General features: G+C 42.8%; 1 protein-coding gene and 1 long non-coding RNA gene across 2 annotated transcripts in view; one reads left to right on the top strand and one right to left on the bottom strand.

The window, feature by feature from the left end:
- Positions 1-14632, bottom strand: part of LOC4805321 (la-related protein Larp4B) — a 39394-nt gene extending 24762 nt beyond the window's left edge. Inside the window, exon 1 of the mRNA XM_001361703.4 lies at positions 14040-14632. The gene's annotated coding sequence lies outside the window, so the exon portion shown is untranslated. The remainder of the gene's footprint in view (positions 1-14039) is intronic.
- Positions 13325-14346, top strand: LOC117183512 (uncharacterized). Its single transcript, XR_004468610.1, has 2 exons — positions 13325-13470; positions 13532-14346. It is a non-coding gene; the product is annotated as an uncharacterized lncRNA (long non-coding RNA).
- Positions 14633-23792: the final 9160 nt, after the last annotated feature.

The following is a 23792-nucleotide window of genomic DNA, read 5'->3' as shown; positions in this document are numbered from 1 at the left end:
TTAACTAGTTCTGTATATATTTTTATTTATACATTTTGTTTAAATTATTTGCATATATTTAAATTGATTTATTTTTGTATTTATTTTTATTTAATTAGTTCTGTGTATATTTTTATTTATTTATTTTTTTTTTATTTAATTGGTTTTGTATATTATTTTATTTATTTATTTTTATTTAATTAGTTTTGTTTAAATTTTATTTATTTATTTTTAATTATTTATTTTTATTTATTTATTTTATTTTTTATTAAAATATTTTTGTATTTATTTGTATTCTCTCTTCATTCTTTGTAGTTGTAGTGGAGTGCCTTACAGTACTGAAACGCACTGTTCTTCTAGAGCCACTCTGTACGTCTGTGTATCCGCGGATCTGTTAGGGTCAATGTTTGTTTTTTTCGGCTATTTTTGGAGTTAAGCAAACAGATTATCGGTAAAAAATTGAAGCATTTTCGATTATTAAATGGGGCTGGGCTTTCCCCCAACTTTCTGCATACATACATCCAATCCATTCGCACACTCACACACCATTATTAGCTCAAATATGAATGCATCTGTAACTGAATTTTCTATTGTTTGCATCTAAATTAGGTAGACAATGGATGCATTGTTCGGCGGAAAGGCCACACGCGAGAGCCCGCAGCAAATCAATTTCAAACATTCCATTCGAATTATTTGACATGGAAATATTTCTGATTAGTTTCCACAGTTTTCCATGCAACCTGGCACACAAATTGTTGCTGAAAATTTAACTGAATTAGAGTGAAGGATTTCCAATTCGAAATCAAAGTTCAAGGACACTCCTGTTGAGGATGTCACTCGAACTCTGACCAGCACCCGGGAGTGCAGTTGACCACTCATCCCAGCAGAACCATATCTGATTTCTGATTGATGTTGCCCCGCCCCGCCCCCCTCAGAATTGTGCAACCCGCAGCAGGCACAAATTGATACTGACGACGGGTCCGGGGCCGTCCAGTGCCCGTTTTGGGGGGATAAGTGCCTAGCGAGTGCGAGCTGTCTCCATTCAGATGAAAATAAATGGCTGTATTTTCAGTAATTTTCAGTTCAGAAGTCAAATATTTTCAATATATAAACTGCTTCCTGCATATTGTTGCATGCAAATGGAAAATAACGCAAGAAAAAGGGAAAATAATGCCTGAATAACAAACAGAAAAGCCAAACGAAGCATCAATTTCCACATTTCCCCCCCCCCCCCCACCCCCGGCCCCGCCAGAGTAAATAATTTTTTACACCTTTATTTGCCATCGGAATCGGAATGGGATTGATGTTTCCATTAGGCATTTTCGAGCACTCAATCGGTGTTGAACAATGGCCGTACTGCTTTCAGTGTTAAGTAAATAAGAATATCAGGAAATGTGCAAAAAATTGCATCAATGATTTTACGTACAACAATTTGTTATGCTCTCCCGAGCATTCTCTTCCCTTAAAGGGAATTCATAATTTTGGACCCCCTCCAAGACCCTCTTTATTCAGCTTTTGCTGTCTTCCAAAATTGCACAAAAATTTGATATGTTTATAATTCGCATAAATTATTCACCGAATTGCGTTTATTTTGAGTCTGTGACTTTTAGAGGGTGCCCCCGCCCCCCGCCCCCCGCATCATCATCCTCATCAATGGGGAAATGTTTACGAATTTTATTTCTGGCTTCGGGCCAAAGCGGAAAGACTTTGTTTGGCTTTTGATTATGCCAGAAGCGAATATTCAGCGTACATTCGGGTAAATATTCAGTACACAGCCCCCAAAAACAGGGAAAACTGTGAAGAAAGAACGGGCAGTCATTTCGAGGCTCCAGGCCGCCCCTCTAGCCTTAACCCGATTAATATTTGAGATTTGCTAATGATTTTAGACACAGTCAATGGCCAGGGCCACACTGGAACAGACTCGTATATTAGATATTGGATATTGCACTTTGAAAAGAGGAGCCCAACGACAGCGGCAGAGCCAGCGACAGAGCCATCGACAGAGCCAGCGACAGAGCCAGCGGAAGAGCCAGCGGCAGAGCCAGCGACAGAGCCAGCGACAGAGCCAGCGACAGAGCCAGCGACAGAGCCAGCGACAGAGCCAGCGACAGAGCCAGCGACAGAGCCAGCGACAGAGCCAGCGACAGAGCCAGCGACAGAGCCAGCGACAGAGCCAGCGACAGAGCCAGCGACAGAGCCAGCGACAGAGCCAGCGACAGAGCCAGCGGAAGAGCCAGCGGCAGAGCCAGCGACAGAGCCAGCGACAGAGCCAGCGACAGAGCCAGCGACAGAGCCAGCGACAGAGCCAGCGACAGAGCCAGCGACAGAACCAGCGACAGAGCTTTGATTTGGAATCAATTATTGCACACTTGACGCCCCCCAATGGACGCTCAATCGCAATTCATTTGGATGCACTTTTTTAATTTTTAAAATATAATTTTTTTTCTGCTCCTAATTGAGTTATTGTCTAGTGGGGCTGCATGCGAATGCAGTTGGGCATTGAATTAATAATTGTGCGATGAGTTGCATAATTGATATGGCTATTATGGCTATATGGTATATGGTGGGGGTTTTGCGCTGTTGGAGCACGATTAAACAACAAAAAGAAGCCACAAGAGCCACATAGCCACACAGCCGCAGTGTGTGTGGATGGATGATTCATGGAATGACTCTGACAAAGACCAGAACCCATAATCGACTCTAATCAGAGCATGAATCAGAGTTCTCTTCGATCGTCCATCTGGAGAGTTTCGTGAAGAAAGAAACACCCGCCAATTGGAAGAGCGGAGAGAGGAAGAGAGAGAGAGCGAGAGCCAGCGAGCTTGATAAACTTATTTGCTTTGCAGGCTATCAATTTCGATTGATTGCCTGTTCAGATAAACGACTGCAATTGAAGTGTGTCCACAACAGCCAGAGTTGTAAATCAGACGGCGGATCATTATCGTTCAAGATAAATGAAACCAGAACACAGCAAAAACCAATAAAAAACAAGGAAAAACTACACCAGACTGTTTTTATCTGTTATACGATGATGTTGCTTGTCGTGTCGTGTTTTTGTGCATTATTATTGTTTTATTTACTGTAAAAAAAAACTCGAATTAAAACGCAAAAAGAAAAGCAAATTATATAATTAGTTACAATAAAAAACAATGTACTTTAAAGAAATTGAGAACCACAATAAAAGAAGCTACAAAAAAAAACCAGCAGAAAAAATTTAAAAAAAAATACATAAATTAATAATAATAATAAAAAACTAAGAACAAATAAACAAAAATAAATGATGTAGAAATTCAATACAAAAAATTTAAAAAAAAATTCGAATAATTAGCAAAAAGAAAATGTTTTTATTCGGATTCAGCGATTTAAAAAACGAGTATGAAAAAATTATAATAAAAGAACTGTAATCGATATACAATGTATATTATATGTATATTATACATACATACATATATACGCGTATGCATGGACGCTTAATAGATGACCCTAAACCTAATTCAGCCCTAGTCGCCTTTTAATTTTCATTAATAATACTATATTTAGTGATCCCAGTTGCTCAAAAGCTCAGAAATGTGGCTATAATGGTTGGAAAGATACAAACTTTATCGACAGATGATTCCAATTCAAAGATATATCAAATTATATGGATTGTAGAGGGGCCAAAGCTCATACGACCAGTTCATTAACAGCAGATTCAGATGTGATGTTCCACTAACCTCATTGCACAGAAACAAACACATGTATCTGACTCACTCTGACAACCCAAACGCCTGATTTGCTTGGAAGATATGGTTCATGGATCGCTGAGTGCGAATCTAAGATTCAGAATCGGTTGAATTATGTAAAGTTGGAGACTATCAGGGTGACAATACATAAAATAACGATTTTGGCCAGAGGTCGGTGTATCTGTATCTGTATCTGTATCTGCAAATGGCACCAATGGCAAGGCATTCGAATCAATTTTCGATTTTCGATCTTTCTATTTGGCTGGGGATGGATGGATGACTCAGCTGTAAAGTTGAAAAGTTTTATGTTCGTGTTTGCTATGCTGTTTGATGGCCTTCTCCTTCTCCCCAGCTCCACACCAGACTGTACACCAATTCACAATCTACGGAACGGGCTTTGTCTAGAGTCTAGACCTTACGCAATTCGACGATTCGCTTCGATGACTTCATTAGCGTTCGCTTGTAAATAAATTTAAATTACACACGAAAAAAAAAAATGAGAGACAATCGACAGCATTGTGGCCATGTTTGGGCAGGCAGTACACCACATCGCAGTACTACATCGTGCACATAAAAATATTAATTTATTCCCAGATTCAAGTTCAAAGTCAGGGACGGGGACAGGGACAGCCACTCTCCCACGATAAACAAAAAAAAAACAACATAAAAAAACACGCACATCAAAAAATAATAACAGCTGCATTTTGTACAATATTGTATGTACATTTATTCAATTAAGCACTCGAACTGTCATCAAAGGAGAGTTGATCATTGGCCCCGAAGTGGAAGCACGACAGGCAGAAGGACTTGCAAAAAAAAAAGGAGAGAAAGGAAACTTTATTAATTTCCATAATTTACTTTTCCCTCCCCGTCGCTCTTCTCTATTTTAATGTATTTATTTATTTTTTATTCAATTGCACATTCACAGAGAAAGCGCTCTCTCTCTCTCTCTCTCTCTCTCTCTCTCTCTCTCTTCACTCGCTCTGTCGCACATTAATACCTTGCATTTCGTGGAAAGATGTACTCTCTCTCTCTCTCTGTTCACCCACTGATCCCACGATTATCTTGGGTGCAGTCCAAAGTGCATTCAACCCTTCCGAGAGCAAGTGCAAGTACATGGCCAGTGGAAGCTAAAGGTTTATTCTTTTATGGCCTTTATGGTAGATTCCTTATCAATATTCGTGTCCAAGTGCAGGCGAGAGGAACAGACAAGGCGACAGAGACAGAGAACCAAAGGGCAGGCTGTTGGAGTGGGAGTGGGACGGCATCAGCTTTTAAAGCTATGAAAGTTTCACAATGTTTCGTCTCTTTATTTGCACAGATTGTACAGCCTTTGGGGGAGATAGTATTGGGGGTTTGCATTTATGACTCTACGGGGTCTCTGTCTCTTTTGTTTCTATTACTTCTATGGACGTTTTGTGGCCATGCGGGCAACAGGGAACCACGTTTTACACCGCACCGCAAACGGTGTATGCGTATGCGTGTTACTCATTGAATATGCCAGCCACGCGCCCTAAATGGGCCCCACCCATGCCTCAACACCCCACCACCCCGCCCTGTCTGCCTGATTAGTCATGTAAATTTGTTGATGTGCGACAGCCATAATTCTGCCCGAGTCAAATTTGAATTTGCGCCTCGAAAAATGGTCAACAGATTTGTAAAAAACTGTAAGTGGGGCTGGGGGGGGACTGTGAGGCCTGGGGGTCAGGCAAGCACTTTATTTTGAGTACTGTCGTTGCACTCGAGGCATTGAAATGCCGCACCTCACACCTCGCGCTCCATCCTCCATTTCCTCCCCCTCCGCCCAGTCATTCTCCTTTTGGAAGGCAATTATGGGACTGGCGGCAAATGCCGTTACAGTTCCGCTTGATTGAGGCGCAGTTTCTGCGCCTTTTAGCAATTGCCTCGAAGAATTGCCGCGAAAATTCCGTTAAATGCTTTGCATATTGCGAATTACTGCACAAACAAGAGCCGAAGGTCACTGCGGCGAGATGAGATGGTGTACATACATAAACACGACGGGGCGGAGCAGAGAGGAATGCACAAACTATGTGCATGCATAAACATGCGCCTCGAATGCGCCTGTTTAAAGAGCACGCGCCCGGCATTTCGGCATTCCTTTATTCCGTCATGCAGTCATGCAGTCATTCCCAACCATTCATATCAGAGCAGGGCAGTGCTCGCAAGTCAAAGAACTCATGAAGTTCAGCAGGCGATCTCTCTCTCGCACTCTCTCCCTCGTACAAAAGCAACAATAGCGGGCACCGCAAGCTCCCCGAAGTGCATTCACCGTCAAGTGCAGTCGGGAGGGAGGGGAGGAGCGAGCAACCGAAGGAGCACAGGAACAGCGCTCGCCTTCGCTCACGTGCGGCCGACCGAAACAAAAGATCTGAAGCACAAAGGAGAAGACGGAAAAAAAGAACTGTTTTGTGTGCGGGACTTCACTTCATTGCATTCTCTTGAGGAAACGAATAGAAAAGAATCGGAGAGAGAGAGAGAGTTACCGAGAGAGCGGAGGCTGAGAGCAAACGAGAGTCTGTGTCACACCGTTACATAAATGCCCTCTCAACAAGCTACGACTACTATGTATTGGTGGCTTAGGAGTATGCTGATTTATGTGTGTGCTCCTCCCCAACGGCATTGGCAATATCCATGAAATTAGCATAAAAACATAAAAACCCAACTATCCTTCGCCCCCGCTTCAGCTCCAGCCATTCGCGGAGCACAACAATGTAAAAAGTGCAACAAAAGCTCAAATTCTATGTGTGTGGGTGTGGGGCGTGGCCGTTTGGCAAAAGTTTATGGACAAACTTGTTGGACAAACAGAAGGAAAGAGAGAGAGGGGGACTGTGTGTATGCCCCGAGATAAGCGTGTTAAAAAGTTGCCTGCGCGCCACTGCTGCATGGAAAGGTGAGGGGGATCCTGCCAGCTGTTTAATTAGTTGCACTCCCCCCTCATCGTGCTGCAGGCTCAAATAGTTTGCCTAATAAACTTGGTCCTTCTCCAATATCCCCCCCTCCACTCGTTCAGCCGCCACACTTTACTTGCGCTTCCGTTAAATATTTAAAGAGCTTTTGTGTTACAAGATTTGCTTATGCCGGCCGCCAAAAGAAGGGGAAAATGGCGCAGTGGTAGCGCCTATGGCGCGGGAGGCAGCTCTCCTCCTTCTCCTTCTCCCTCTCCTTCGAGGCACATGTCGAGCATTAATACATACATATGTACACAATTGCATATTTATAGCTCCAACAAGTCCGCTGCAGCAACAGCCAGCCACCCTGTGAGCCAGCACAGAGGCAGACGTAGGCGAACTCTGGAGGAGCACCAAAAGCGAGAAGGAAGACCATTAAGCACAGCCCGAGAACGCTTTTGGCTGCACTGAGCGAAAATACTTTATGGAATGGATATGTTCTATGTGTGTATAAGGCTTTATTGGAGTTATTGTTACGATAAATTACTGAAATAATTAAAATACACAAATCGTTTGGCTTGTATTTCCCAATACAATTCGTTTCTGCACTTTCTTGATAGATCGCGGTCCATCAAACCAGGGAAGCGGGGTTTGGAGGTTTTTGTCCCCTGATAAATTAATAAGTTTGTTTAATTCGATTGACTTTATTTTCTGGTTTTTTTTTTTCCTCAGTGCATATGCTCCCCCGCTGCAATTAATGAAACATTTGTCTGCAGATGGGGATCTTGGTCGAAAAGAGGGACATTTCGGCGTTGACTTTCGGCGAAGCAATTGAATAACCATGAGTGTGGGCTTGCGGGAGAGAGAGACAGACATAGAGATAGAGAGAGAGAGGGAGCTTTGAGACCAGATGCGGCCTGCCTCTTCCAAGAATTAATTTAATGTTTTTCAAGAGACTGGAATTGAGGATTCGCCTTCCCCAAAAATAATCCAAGAGAATACACATTCGGGAAATAATTATAATATTTAACAATTTTACAAGGCAAAGATTCGTTGACGAAAATGACAGAGATGCCAGAGAAAACACGAGAAAAGAATCTGACATAAAACCAGACCATTTTTAGGCAGAGTTATAAGGATTAAATCATCGTATAGTTCCTAGAATACATCAGTTTTAAGGCTGGCCGGTTTTCCCCCCACAATATATCAATAATTTCAATTGAAGCTTTTTCTTTTTTCCCCCCTTTTCAATATTGTAAATGTTTGCCAATCCAACGTTTTTCATTTTACGTTTTATTCTATTAATGTTTCTCCCATTCTCGCCACAAAACAAAATAATACAATTAAATATTTTATTGGCAAAGCCAAAATGAATTGGCTTTTTCTGTACGTACAATTCAATCGTGATTGGCATGTTCGATTCGCATTGTAAATGTTTCAATAAGTACTACAGCGTTTTTTTTTGAATGATTATCGAAAAGCCGAAAGGTAAACAGAAGAGAGAGAGAGAGAGAGAGAAAGGTAAACAGCGAAAAGCAAACAAACGAGCAGCAGAAATGTGTAAAAGTCGCGTTTAAAATTAAAATGCTTTGAGAGCAATTGTTGAATTTATTTATGCAAAATACACGACTTATAAATACATAATAAAAACATAAAAAAATTGTGGAAAATTTATTGAAGGATTTCGCAGCTGTTTTTTTTTTTTTGTTCGATTTTTATTTCTTTCTAAAACATATACATATTCCACAGATTGTAATCATTATGCAAATGCAAATGAATCCGATTCGAATCGAATTAAGTTGCAAACCAGTTGCAGTTGAGGGTAGAGTGGAATAAATAATTAAAATATATGAATATGGGAACCCGATGGGAATATGTAGCTTTCTGCATGGAGGGGCTCAGGGCTGGAGACTTTGTGTTTTTCCAGCGACAAACAAATTGATTATTGCATTTTACTCAATGATGTAGCGGTGCATCGCACGACTCCACACATTGATCCATTCGATATCTAATCTTCGATTTATGATATCGAAATGAAAATTGTATAAAAATAGAGCCCACACCCAGACAAAGAGTCGCACCAACTCAGTGCCCTGGACTGGGCTCTTAACAACGGAATTTATCATGTGGCAAGAGTGGGGTACACACACACACACACACACACACACACACACACACACACACAGACGAGTACACATTTCTCCTCCCAGAGAGGGAGCAAGCAATTCGTGTGTTTATGAAAATATTTACAGCATCTGGATAATGGCATGCGAAGCAATAAAGTTGCTTCGTGGCAGATGAGTGGATGCAGGAGGATGGCTCCTCCGCTTGGTTGGGCTGGAAAAACGTGACGCGAGTGAAAGCCAAGCGAGCCAAGGAAACGGCTTTCTTTTCGCCACCAGAGACCCAAGACGCACATGCTCATGCATTCACTTTCGGCCACAAAACACACACACACACACAAAAAGTTGGCCAAGTGCCGCAAAATGCATTTGTTTGAATTTGTGCTGGGTGCTGGTGCTGGTGCTTGGGAATCAGAGACTCTGCTGAATGCCCAGAGGGGAGTGGTTTGACTTCGAAAGTGGGTCAGAGCAACGGACACCGGCTGGGCCCGTCTTTGGGCCGGGCCAAGAGCGGCAGGCCGGTGAAATGTTTGCGGCAAATGCAGGAATCATGATGATAAATGTAAGGCAATAAGGCCAAAACCTGTGCCCAACTTCGGCACTGCAGCGGGTGCAGATCATAAGAAGGCCATATCGATAAGATACAGGGTTCCATAAACACTCCCCAGACGAACTGATAACAAGAGCCCACCAATGACTGGGACTCGTATACAAATATTGCGGGTACATATTTTACAATCATATGGCATTGCCTTTGCTGCTTTAAATACTATTTCCATAAGAAAATTGTGGGCCAACAGGTTAGAAGATCTCGGAAAGTTTCATAATGGCTTGGCATAGTTGGCGGATAAGGAAATCACTTGATGGGATTTGTAGATTCGAGCTGGAGAGTAATTGAAGCCCGTTTATGGTCTCGAAACTTCTTATTCAGATAATTTGTTTGGCTAAGAGTTCCACGAAATGTGGTTGTGTGTGTTTGCAGCCAGTTTTATCTCTCCAGCCGAATGCTAGACAACTTCCTCAACTGATGTTTTACAGAACATGTTCCTGGAAACGTTACAGAAGATCAGATTAGCCAGACAATTATCGCCATTTCCATTCCCATAATAAGCAAAATCGCACGTTCCGCCATTATCAGTTCTCGAAGCAGAAATAATATAAAACCAACAGAAATGTAATAAATTATAACACCCACATGGCACGGCACACTGTCAGCGGCAATCAAGGGGGCAGGGGTCACAGGGGGCCTGGAAATGCAACTACACAATTAGCAGGCAGACAAGGAGAGCGAGTGGAGAGAGGAACAGACAGGCGGAGAGCGAGTGGGAAGAAGAGGAATACATATACATATTTGCAATAATGAAAATAATTAGAAATTCAAATTCAATAAACGCAAAAACGACAAAACAATAAATAACGAGAAAGGAAGGCACTGAGCATCGGATGCCGAAGATTTAGATACGCTTCCAGTTCTAGGTGTTCCATGCCATATAGTGATCCGATTTTAATTGATCGGAATGATCAATTGATTGATTGATGCTGCTTCCTTTCGAGGACGGCGAAAATATCTTTTCCTCCACTCAGCAAAGGGTATACAGAAAAAAACCTCTACGGTGAATGGAAATAGAAAAAAACTCATAAATAATCAAACAGAATTTTTATATATTTGCATAGATTAAAGCCTGGGAGACACGATCGTGCATGTCTGTGTGGGCATGAGCAAAAAGAAGACAGAAACAGCAGCTGCGACCCGACATGCGGTAGGCGGTGGGGGGGGAGTAATCGAATAAAAAGAAACAGCTGTAAATTTGTGCGAGCTTCTAACACAGAAGGCACTGCTCTCTTCGCTCTCTCTCTCTCTCACGAAAGCTTCGAGGCCGAAATGGCAATGCTGTCTGTTTTTTTTTCATACCCAGGATAAGCACATTTTGCGGGCTACGAGTACGATCCGATGCAAATAAATATTACAGCCGTAATAGGGATTAAAAAATGTATTCAATATGCGTGTAGTGGGTATTCCATATTCGCATAGTCTTTGGCTTGTCTCTTGTTGTTGTTGTTGTTGTTGTTGTTGTTCTTTCGGCTGAAAACCAGTTTTCAGCTGCTCACGCATTTCGGCAACAGCGACCGCCACCACAAAAACAACAACAACGGCGGCTGCTTTGCCGACCATTAAACCGAAAAATAAGCCACTAAATAGCACCACAGCAGTTTTGAGGTTACAAATTCTGCTGTTGTTGCAGCAATAAAACCGAAAAAAAAAAACACAAAACAAAACAAAAACTTAAAGAGCTCTCCAAAACCAGCCAAAGTCTACTCTCCTCTCGAGCGGGCTCTTATCGCCGAACCACTCACAAAAACAAAAGCAACATGGCTGACTGCGCCGACTCCCGGACGACTTTGAATGACTGTCCCACTGTCTCGTCGGGCACGTCATTCAATTTTCTTAATTTTGCTACTCTCCGTTCTACCTGTTAGCTGTTACCTGTTGACTTGGCCATTTTATTGGCGACTCGCACTTGTCACACTGACTGAGTTTTTCTCGACAACTGCTCTGCTCTGAAACTTTACGATGTGTCAGGTTTTTCAAGTCGCTTTGTTTTTCTCGAGCTTACTTCCATGCAAATGGAAAACAAAATGAAACCAAAGGGTAAACAACGGCAATGTGCAATGGCACATACAGTGAATCTTGGAGAACATACAGCAAGGACTCGACACCTTTGTGACCCATAACTGACCTTAGCGGAACCCACACAACTGCGAGATGAAGATAAAAACAAACCAAAAACAGTTGTATATATCACTGTCCAAAGATACATTTGTTATGTACAAATAGGCAAAGTTATGCTAATAGACCCGCGCGCACGCTTCAGACTTCGATATGAGACCCCAGACGGTTTCGGATCGGGGGCGCAAAACACTGTGATACGATGTATAAAGCACATATCGGCGCCTCTTTGACTTTGTAAATATTTGTATTTACTTCTGGCCCCACAATGTATGAAAATTATCATTCAATGACCCAGGAAGGTATTTATGGGGCTATAAACCTGGGGTACGTTAAACTGGTTCTATTTAATGATTGCAATAGTTCGATAAAAGCAGATTTAACAGCTGATAAATCGCTAAATTCCCTTATTAATCTTCTTCGATCATTAACATTGTATTCTATATGCGATAACGTACTTATTTTCAGGAGAACTTGTTCTGGTTCTATATGCCGTATAGTATATTATGGCAGGTCGTGTGGCAGTCAGGCGGTGGGTTGGCTAGCACTTGAAACCCAGTTCTGTAATTGAAAACTTTCATTTGAAATAAGGTAAGTCGTCGAATCGGATATTCGGAAACACGATGGCTCTAAGATGGCGGTGTTTTGGCTGTGTTTTTGGTTAGATAAGCAAATTTATTATTCCTGCGGGCGATATCAAATGTAAATTCTGTCTCACAGCGATAGTGTCGATTGTCGCTTGTCGATTGCTGACGCTTTGTTTTTCCATGCGTGGAAGTGTGCGATTGCCAAATGTGTACATACATACATATGTCTGTCAATCAATCAACGAAAGGTTTTACTGAAGTCTCGTTTTGAATAAATAAAACGCATAGTAGAAACGGCCAGAGGCAAACAAGATTTAGGCCTAACAATTGAATGAAATCTCTTGAAAATGATATATTCATCGAGCAGGAGACACGCAGATAGATTATGATCGGGAATACATAGTTTATGGGGCTGAAAACCTGTTCAAAATGCCAGGCGCAACGAAAATAGATCCGAAAGCTCATTCTGAATGTAACCTTTTTGGCCCCCGGTAATCTTGTACTTGAAAATATTCCCAAGATCACAAACACAATGTGCACTTTTTGTTTCAAAGGTCAGAGGATCGTATGACTAGAAAAAAATATGTTCAAGGTTCTATAGAATAAAGGAATAATGGGAATTTGGGTACTCTACGAAAAATACCAAGTAGCTGAGAGGGAACCCCGTGAAAATGCCAGAAATTGAAGCGCAATCTTCCCAGATGAACGGCGCATCATCCCCATGGGGGGGACTTTAAGCTTAAAAATTATATTTAAATTCGAATTCCATGAAAGTTCATTAATTCCGATGATTCAGAGCAAAACACAACCGGCAATCATCCAAACATTTATTTTTACACACACATTTAATTATAGCCTTTATAGACAGCGCCAAACAATTGATTAAAAGCGCAGAGAAGGGGCAAGCGGGATCAAGTGGGGTGCTGGCTTTTCTCGGGAGAGTTCAAGTGAATTTATTGCACTTTGGCAGCTCTGGGCTCGGCTCTGATACACAGAGATACAGATGGAACGATTCGAACGGAGTGCACGAGCACGCGTACAAAACCAATTCAATGTCAACAAGAAAGGAAGGCAGGCTGTCGGCCACCGACGCTATTGATACCCTATTCTTTCCAAGTCAGCTTAGTAAACGGAACATGTTTTATTCATTAGGCAAACGATTCTTATTTGCCAAAGTCTGGTCAAACATGCCTGCCCTCAGAAAAGGGTACTGCAAAAATCAATGGATTTCGGGCTATACAAATTAAACAATTGCTAGAGCCACGCCACTGAAAATCAAAACTTGTTAATGTTCAAATAGAACAACAAAGTTGCTGTGCAGTTTATTGTTTGTCTAATTTCGCTGGCTCATCTTTTTGTAGCCAACCCAAAGCGCGGCAACGATTTTAGGCTGGCAGTGCCGTCCATTCCGAGAGAGAGAGAGTGAGAGAGAGAGTCTGTTTTGTTTAGATAAAACTTAAAAGTTGTTCCTTTTTATTTCCAGCCGTTTCTGTTTTCTGTTTGCCTCACAGGCTGCTGTTAACAGAAATCAATTAACGACTTGGTAGTGGTGTGATGCACAGAAAGCCAAAGCAGAGAAAAATCTTCCGCACAGAAGCAGCCAAGGTACACTTAACAGACGGTAAGGCCTCTCCGGGCAGTGTACATTACCTGCCGCTCTCTCTGCTTACCCCCTGCTTCGTATGCCATGGCAGCAACGTGCTAAACGCTGACACAACACAGCTGACTCGTCTCTCTCTCGCTCTCGCGCACCAACACAGCTGGAAATGTACTGGCAGCGGCCATTGAGAAAACAAAACCAAATAAACACAAAAAACGAAGCAAAAAGATAGAAATTTCGCAACGGTTCGAGATTTTGCTATGCTACCGTCTCTTTTTTTAACAAAAAATAATAATAATAAGCTACCGATGACGACATTTCGCCCGTTAACCCGATTTCTTCGACTGTTCCCAGAGGAAATGTTTACAGAAAAATACACTGGCACTCTTACCTCTCTTTTTACTGTTGTTGCGCGCAAGAGAAAGATGTGTGGCAGTGAGAAAGAGAGCTGCCTCTGCCTCTCCAGGTGCCTGCCTCCGCACTGACTTGACTTTCACAAAAATAAACTCGAAAACAGCAAAAAATATTTATTTGCGTTTTCTTTTCACTTTGTATCCGCTTCTGCTGCTGCTGCACTTTCTCCGCAGAGGAGTCTCACACACAATTTTCACGTGCCCCGGAGGAAAACAGTTTTCTTTTGTACGCTATTTATCTGGTCAGTGCCGTTGCTGTTTTGTGGGCCATTGAGCAATTTTTAAGACACTTATACACTAACACTCACGCACTCCACTCACACAGGTACGAGACGCACTCACGTACTTCTGTGCGCTTCTTTTGTTGCTGGGGCTGCACTTTTTCGCCTTTTGCTTATATTCTCGCTCTCCTTCACAATTTATTTACCTATTTGCACAAACGAGCACGGCCCCCTTCGATGCTAGGGGGGGTGACGAGGAGAAAAAACAAGGCAACTCTGGCCTGTTTACACGACTTTTGATGTTTTTTGCCCACACCACGACCCGACCCGGGATTTTTCGATCAAATATATCGTTTGACCCTCAGAAATATACCGATATACCGTCTCACTGGAACAAATGTTGCTGGTGCTTTAAAATGTTCCTCGGCCACATGTTGCGGAAAGGTTATGTTGTTGAGTGAGGTAAGGTTGGTATAGCATTCTGTTTACGCTGCTGCGTCTGTTTCCTCGTAGTCCATACCTTCCCATATCCCATAACAAGCACAAGACTCATATTTGCGTGCTTACGATTGAGCTTTTATTGGTTTCTCCCGCGATCGATTCGATTACGCTGCGTGCGGTCACAGTGACTTTGATCGAAACTTAATTTAAAATTTTTTGAATGACTACGCACCAACGCATTTTTGGTGGAACAGAGGTAGAGATTTTCAAAAAAACCTGTTGTTTTCACGACAAGGCAAGTGAAGTGATCTTACCGATCAGAAAGCAGCAATGAATATTTATTTGATTTTATTTTGAAAATTATAAGACATTAGGGACTATTTATATGAGCGATCACCCTGAAGTGTCTCAAATATTAAGAGATATATAGAATTCCGGAATATCAATACAATTTGACAAGTGCTACAGAGTATCTACATCCCAGTTACATGGCCCGAGGCGAAACGATGTGCAATTACATTTGACATTCTACATGGATATAAATCTAGCATGCAAAAACCTTAAGCTCATAGATTAGTTTTTAAAGAAAGTCTTCAGATATTCGACTATTAATGGCTATATTTGAAAATTCCACATTTCCATTTCACCCGCTTTCGCACGGCTAGAATTTATAAGTATTGCTCTTAATTGTAATCTATAATTTTAAATTAAAACCAAAATAGGGTATAATATATGTATTAATATCTGCTCAGGCATGCCATGAACTGCATATACAAATATATTTTTCAACGAATTTATAAATCTCTCTACAATGGACCTGCATTCTCTAGCATAAAGTAAGTCCAATCAAAACGTTTGAAACTCCGACAAAATGCCCTTGCCAAACATATTTTTATCGTAGACAAACAAACAAAAGAGGTTAAACCAATTGTGGAAATTCTGCCAAAGATTACGAATAATAAACAAAGAAATGGAAATGGAAATGAAATTATAAGCTTAAAACCACATATGCCCTGAGTTTCGTCAGAAGTTTAATCTATCAAAGCCAACAAAAGTTACAAAAGAGCTTCACCAATTCCCTTAGTGCTTCTTCCACAACTCTGAATGCAATTCTTTGCTTGGATTATCTCAAAAACCGACTTCTTTTTGAACAGAAATTTCCTCGAAAACGTATTAATTTGCAAGGAGCTGTTCCTTTAGATCTATCCGAAAAAAGACACCATTAAGTACTCATTAAGGTCAGTCAACTGGAAATTTGGCTAGCCTGTAGTCCCCTTATTCCCATAATGATTATTCAAATTATTAACAAGCCTAGAAATTTAATTACTCCAAAACAAGGAACCCGAAACAGCAAAAAAGAAATAAAGGCCAAAACGAAGGCATAAATTGGACCCTTTTCATGTTGCTTTCTTGGTAAACGAAAGGGGGTGCCATGGAAAAATCACATAAACAATATCTTCATTCAGAGAGGTCCTCGCAGTAAATTGCTGCGATAAAATTGAAGAAATGCCCAATGGAAAGGCGACTGTTTGTTCCTGTCAACTTTTATTTGTTGCCTCTCGCGTTGATTACGGGAGAGCTGCCTGCCCCTGCCCCTACCCCTCCCCCTCTCCGAGTGTCCTTCTGCCTGACGCAGCAAACAGAAGTCAAGCGAAACGCCAACATCACCACTTGCCACAGAATTGAGGGGCAGAGCGGGCAGAAAGGAGTGGAAAGAGGGGAAAAGAGGGAGAGTTCTCGTGTTTTTGATGATGATGACAACGCCACAGGAGCAGCACCAGCAGCAGCCCCACCAGGGGATGATGGAGTGAGGCAAGAGGAGCGATAACGATGCCACAGCATCAGTCCTTTTCATTATTCGTGGGGCAAAGTGTTGCCGAGTTTATAATGAGCGACAGGCCCCTCGCTTCCAGCCAAATTCACGAGCAGCAGGCCCTGCATCCAGCAATTGGGGCAAGAATAACGGACACAGCAGCGGGATTTTGTTCAGTAAAGTTCGAATGTCGTAGATCCACGATTTGAGGACTCCGTAAACTTAAGCTGGAAGCCATCATCCAGAGAGGTCGTCTCCATCCGATGCACCTGACTAGCCGTCTAAGGAGGGTCCTGGTCTTGGATCCCCATCAACACAACTAATCCCAGGAATTTTCCAAATGATGGACACATCTGATGGACTCGATGTCCGCTCCACCAGCGCCTCCTCTTCAATTCCTCTGTTGTTTCGTTTTTTCATTTCTGATTACTGCCCAGGGCGCACCGCACACTGAGAGAAACTAGCCGAGTTCTGTGTAAATGTATGTGGATAAACGTATGTATAGATATTTTCCTGAGTTTCAGTTTCTTTAGGGTTTTCTGCAAGTGTTTGCCTGGACAGCGCCTCTCCATACACTCCTCTGCTGTGGCTCTGTTTATCCCTGGAAAAGACGACTGCCTGATTGCAGGCTCTGTGCCATTGAAAGATGCTATGACACTGAGGAGGACCCTTAGGCGGAGGCTTGGTCGTTGTCATCTGCTCCCCCCCTTTCTGTTTATCTTCCTTGGACTTGGATGGCAAGGCAAACACTTTAGCCAGCCGGCATCCTAAAGGGTTCATGGTCCGGCATTTAAGGAAAACATCAACTTGACCACCAGGCATCCACTGAATCATTCATTCATCATCAGTTGCCTGTCGGTCTCTTGTCTGCCATTCATTGCCAGAATCCAATTAGTTCGTGCTGATGTTCTCCATTCAAAGTTAAAGCCGTGCAGCCTCGGAAAAGCTCCTCGTCGCATAAATTATAGCTCCAATGCCGCTGACCACATGGCCAGAACTGGCATTCATTTATCATAAGAATAAAAGATAACTCGATTGGTACAGATAATGACCCAAAAATGGCAAATAACTGGTAAAGCGATAATTATGGCTGAAAGCGTTCTATAATTATCCTGATTTTGGCCGCATTTTGGCAGTTTTTGTGGACTCAATGAGAGATTTGTCCCCGAAACTATAAAATAAACGAGGGGGAACGTTGTGAGTTGCTGCGGACACCGCAACTCTACGGTTATACCCGATACTAAGTCAGTATGGCTCTCCTCCGGCAGACGCCGCTAATATTAAGCGACACGACAAAGAGTGCGTGCGAGAGAGACAGAAAATCAGTCTGAGCGTGACGTCGGGCGCTGCGTAGCCACTGCAAATTGATTTGTTCCTTTTGGCTATAAAAATGATCTGATCTGATCCAGATTCAGCAATCTAATAGATATGGTCATTATCTATGATTCTGCGTTTTTAGTTTTCTCAAATCTGCAATATTGTGGATGCAACAGATTTTCGTCCTTTGTGGGGGCGGATGGGGGTGGGGCGAAATTCTGAGATATACGTTTTATAGTGACATCTTAAAGGAGTGTGTGTACCAAATTTGGTTACTCTAGCCTTAATAGTCTCTGAGATTTGTGGTTGCCTCAGATTTTCGTCCTTTGCGGGGGCGGAAAAGGGTGTGGCGAAATTTGGACAGGAAACGGTCAAGGTCCGATATCACAGGAGTGTGGATACCAAATTTGGTTGCTCTGGCTTTTATAGGTTCTGAGATCCTTGAACTCATATTTTACAATTGGCAAAACCGACCATGAAACCTGTGTGTTAGAGTGAGACAGAGCGAGAAAGAGTGAAATTGTTTTCGTGATTCTGGCTGTAATAATTATACGATCTGGTTCAGATTTTGCACTCTAGAAGATATAGTCATCTTCTACGATTCTGCGTTTTTAGTTTTCTCGTATCGTCGAAATTGTGGATGCCACAGATTTTCGCCCTTTGTGGGGGCGGAAGTGGGCGGGGCAAAGTTTTGAAATATTTTTGGAGCAGTGACATATCACAGAAGTCTGGATCCAAAACATCGTTGCTCTAGCTCTTATAGTCTTTGAGCATTAGGCGCTGAAGGGGACGGACAGACGGACAGACGGACGGACGGACAGACGGACAGACGGACAGACAGACATGGCTCAATCGACTCGGCTATTGATGCTGATCAAGAATATATATACTTTATGGGGTCGGAAACGATTCCTTCTGGACGTTACACACATCCACTTTTACCACAAATCTAATATACCCCAATACTCATTTTGAGTATCGGGTATAATAAAGTCCGCGAATAAAAACGTCCTGCTTTAATCTGTGAGCGCCAATATCACGCGCCATGCAGCAGCTCCTCTCGGCATATGGTGGTGCGTTATGCCTTTAGCTTCGATCATTTGTAGTCCCATTATCTTTCTTTAGGAGATCTACTTCGGAAAAGATACTTCGTGGAAAAGATATCCCGAAAATTAGGTTTTTCTGACAAACAATTTACGAGTCAATTTCTTGGCATTTTCTACACCCAAAGAAAAAAGCCCTCACCATATTTAAAATAAAAAATTAATTATTTAAATTAAATGTTTATGCTTTCTAAAATGTCATATCTTTAGCCATTATTTAACCATATTTAATATTTAAATAAAATATTTAATGTTATGGGCGTGTTTTTTCTTTTTCATTATTTCCCGCATTAAAAATGTCCATTTTTAATGGGGAATTATCAAAGTTTTAGCTGCCATAAATTGCCTTTCAAATGAACACAATTTATGGCCTAAAGTCGATTTGGAATTATTAAATAATATATTTTAGTGGTGACCTTTTTTTGTTGGTCACAAATCCTTGGCCCGGCCCACAGCCAAAGAGCTTTTGCGAGTAGCAGGAAGGGGGAAAGGGGAAAGCGGAGGGGGGAGGGGGCTTGGGAGATCAATAACATGTTAAAACACGTAACAAACTCGGGGCTCGTCACGGCGCGACACGTAAAAATACGGCAAAGCGAAGGAGAAGCAGCAACAAAAAAAAAAACAATAAATCGATTCGCCTTCAGATTCGAAAAGGGCAAAAAGTAGGCGGGCTGGTGGCAGTGAGGGGAGGCCCCAGGGGGATGAACAAACAGCGCGCCTGCCATGGCAATAAAGTTAGAAATCACGCTGGTGGCATGCAAAATCCCGCAAAGATTTTGGCCCCATTTTTCCCCAGGCAAAAGCTCGGGGCAAACGCCATGAAATATTTCCCTTCAGACCCGACCGGAGACAAACAATAGCCGGGTGTTCCACAATGGAAACAAGTTAACTAAGACAACGGAAGCCGGAGAGAGGAGAGTGGAGAGAGGAACAAAGGACGCGGAGGAGAGGAGCTGCTGGCACGATAAATGCATATAAATCGCGTTAATTTCAACCGCGAGCACAGTTTAAATAACTCAAATGGCCCGGAAAGCTGCTGCCTGCTGGCGACACCTCCCCTTCCCCCCCTCCCCCACACTGACTGGACCTGCATCTAAGCCTGATAAAATGGTCTCCACCAAGACCCCACCAAGCCACGAGGGGATGAAAAACGATTGGAATCCCGAGGAAATTACGTTGTGAAATGTTTGCCACAATTTGTTTTGCTTTTTAATGAGTTATTCAGTATGCAGGGGCAGGCAGGCATCTCTCTCATCTACAAGGGGCATGGAATGAGCAGTCGAGAGGCCATTTAAGAGGCTTTAAGCTGAATGCTCTCCTCCCCCTCCCCCTCCCCCACCCCAGGGCGATTCTCATGCTCCAATAATGCGACCAAGTGTTGGCGAGTTATTTTAATTGCTGGCAATTATTATCCGCATTAAGTGTTTTCTAATTGGTGGCTAATACAAGGCGATTAATGAAAGATTTGCAGCAATTTACCATGTTCGCACATTAACGATCGATCAGTCGCTTGAAAGTTGCCAGAAGAACTCATTTATTACTGCTAAGCTGCGCCGTGAGAGAGTCAGTCACGGTTAACGACATTCTCGCTAGAATAACGATCCAAAAGCAACCAGATTCGCGAATCTGGTAGATCACATGATTCTCTATAGATCTGAAATTTTCTTTCAGCTTCAGAATTAGAGATAATACAGAATTTTTGGCATTTTGGAGGGAGAATTCGAGCAAAAAGGCCTCTGAGGAATATAGAAGATTGATTGAAGATTCATCTTTAGAGATCTTACAAATACTAAAGGATCTTAAAGTTCTAAAAGTCTAAAAGTAGCTCCTTTGAAGCTCCCTCGAAAAAGGATTACCGTGTCCTTGTCCATTGGGGTTTTCGCTTGAAGCTTTCGCCTCTCTTTCTGGCAGTGTGCCGCTTCAAAAGTTTTGTGGGGCTTCTCTCCCTCTCTCTCACACTCGCCCTCCAACCACCCTCGAAAGGGAAGCAAAGAGAAATGCCACCCGGAGTCCCCCCCCCTCCAAGAAGCCAAGAAGCAACATAAACGTTAATTGTCGTTGGTCATGACATAAGAGGCAACAGCCATGAAATGGCCGCCGGACCCCAATGACATTGCTAGAAAATACGAATTTTCTTATGCATAAACTAAGAAGAGACCGAGAGAGAGCGCTGGAAGAGGCTTTTGCTAATGAACCATCAAGGATATGCGACAGGACGGGCAGCAGCACTCCAACAGATGGGGCCGGCACGTGGAGAACAAGGTCATATGGAATTTCACTACGAAATATGTAGTTATGGGTGAGCGACTTTTGGCCAACAAATTGCATTCGATTCGATTCGATTCAACACGAAACCCACTGAACCGAAAGTACATCTCCACATCTGTACATTTCTGATTGAAATTCGAATGAAAACTCCCTTTTGCGGCAGTCCAATTAGCTCTTATTCGCTTTGTAGATCTGAGAGGGTGTACAAAGATGTGTTCCCTTCGTTTTCGAATATTGCAAATCCATATGCAAATCTAATGCAAACCGACTGCCAAATCTCGCATCTTCCAGCGTGAAAGGGATTGGCGCACAAAACGTGTGTTTGCATAATCAATGAGAAGAAAACACCGAAAAGAAACCATTCTGACGGAACCCCAAGAACTGGCTAAAGGCAATGCCATAATCGAATGAATGGCAAAAGTAAACAGGAGAGGCGAAACCCCACCTGAAAACCCATTAATCTTTGCTCTGACGCATCGCACACGCAGCAGGTGGAGGCAGCCAGCCCCTCTACCCCGAGCCGTTGCCGAGCTGTTGGCGGGATTAGCCAAGCTCTGCACTCGAAATCCGACCGGGAACACACACGTCAGTCCATCTGTGACAGCCATCCAAGCATCCTCTGGGCTCGAAGGACTTTGAGGGGACTCAAGTCAATTTCTGACCGTATTTTCTTGGGATACAGCTAGCTGTATCTTCTGGAAGGGAATTGGGATACGCAGTACACCCAGTACAACCTTCGGTTCATTGAAATCTCATTAGATATATTGTACTTTTTGAAAGGTAAAAGCCGTTGCAGAAATTTTCTTTAACTTTAATCCGTTTCCCTCGCAGTCATGCCAGTCATTTCGCCCCCTCACCCACCACGCCTCCCATGCCCCCCATACAATTTGTATTATGTTGTAACAACACTGCACTCCCCTCGCCCCAATTACTTGCTTTTGCCTTTTTGCCTGCCAAGCGGCGGACAGCTTTCCCCCCATGGCTGGGAAGGAAATTTAAAACTGTGTATTGTCTGTGTGTGTGTGTGTGTGTGGGTGTGTGTGTGTCTTCCGCTGTGGAATTAAATTAATGACAAACAATTCCTCAGTGTCTTTTCACTGGTGCGTACTTAGCACGCGCCGGATATGTATCCATATCCGTTTGGAATTTTTCCATTGTGTTGCTGCCGCGTCGAAGCCCCAAGGAAGCGGCTCGAAGGACTACAATTAGGCCCGACACTCGCCAAGGCTGGGACCAGTACTCACCCATTAACAGTCGTAAAGCTGATGCCCCACGCCACGCGTTTTAGCCATCATCGACAGCTGTGTCTTTCGCATCAGGGCACAGCATCGTTGATTGAATTTTGCCTTGGCCCGAAACCGCATTGGCCTTGGTTAAACTTAATCAATTTGCAAATCAAACAAGCCGTTCCAGCCAGAAACTGCTTGGCCAGGTTTTGCGGTATTTGGGTTTCGTTTGATTTCCACAGAAATGCCAATGACCAAGCGAGACATGTCCTGCAGGACCATCAATTAGTCCAGGCACAAAATGCGGTTGGACAAAATCAAACTTCTGCTACCAAATCGACTACAGAAATGTATCTGTGGTGGGTTTGTTGGAAAATTCCATTAAAGGAAAACCATAAAAAGTCATTAAAAAATGGAATAAAATGATTTTGAATGAGAAGTCACTTTGTGAATTGAAAGGCATATAGAAATCCATATTTAATTGAAAGTAAATGGATTAAACATTCAATCTGTTAAACACTTTTGCACATTGAAAAGGAAACCATAACAAACGGCGCTGTCAAGGACTCATAAATCATTGTAAATTCTTTTGCAATGTATTGCCTTTCAGTCGAGCGAAAATCGAGTGCAAATACCATCAGTTTATTGGCAATGTTTGCCCACAACTATTCGGACATATCCAAGGCCATTAGGAGCCCAAAATATGAAGTGTTGTAGGAGATCCCTCACAGTTTTTGCTCTTTGAATGCGTAGAGTAGAACTGATGACACTTCGTATTGCTCAACGTTCAGGTCTCAGAGTACCCGAGAGGTTTTGGGGGCGCCATACAAGCCCTCTCTCTGCGCCCAGCCAAGGGTCGGATAAGCAATTGAATGGCAATTTTATTTGTATTATTAAAAATGGCTCGCCTGCCGCTTCGATACAGCTTTTTTCCCAGCCCAAAAGCCGCTTTCAGGACATTCACGGCTTTCTTCGGCATTGAACTGGAAACATTTTGCAGCAGGCAAACAAAAGCGAAGGAACGAACCAAACCACAAATGTATAAATTACCACAGAATACATTTTTGAGAAAGTCAAACTTGACTTACCTGGCCATGGCTGGGTGCTGGGTGGTGGGTGCTGGGGCCACCACCAATGTCCTTGAGAGCCTTGTCTGCCAGTCCTTTGCACGTCCTATGTCCTAGACGGTGTGCGGTCTGTGTGGTGGCATGTTTACAGAGCCTCGGCAAACGGCATCAGCATGCAGGACGATGATAAGGGTGCCAGCTCCAGCCTCCTTCCAGCAGCAGGCAGCCACTTATATCGTTTGTCTCTTTCCAGAGGCGAGTGTCGCCTGTCTCTC

Source organism: Drosophila pseudoobscura, chromosome 3 (assembly GCF_009870125.1).
Source record: "Drosophila pseudoobscura strain MV-25-SWS-2005 chromosome 3, UCI_Dpse_MV25, whole genome shotgun sequence".
Classification (NCBI taxonomy): domain Eukaryota; kingdom Metazoa; phylum Arthropoda; class Insecta; order Diptera; family Drosophilidae; genus Drosophila; species Drosophila pseudoobscura.
Note: the sequence above shows the minus strand (reverse complement) of the source record. Positions and strands in the feature narration are given on the sequence as shown.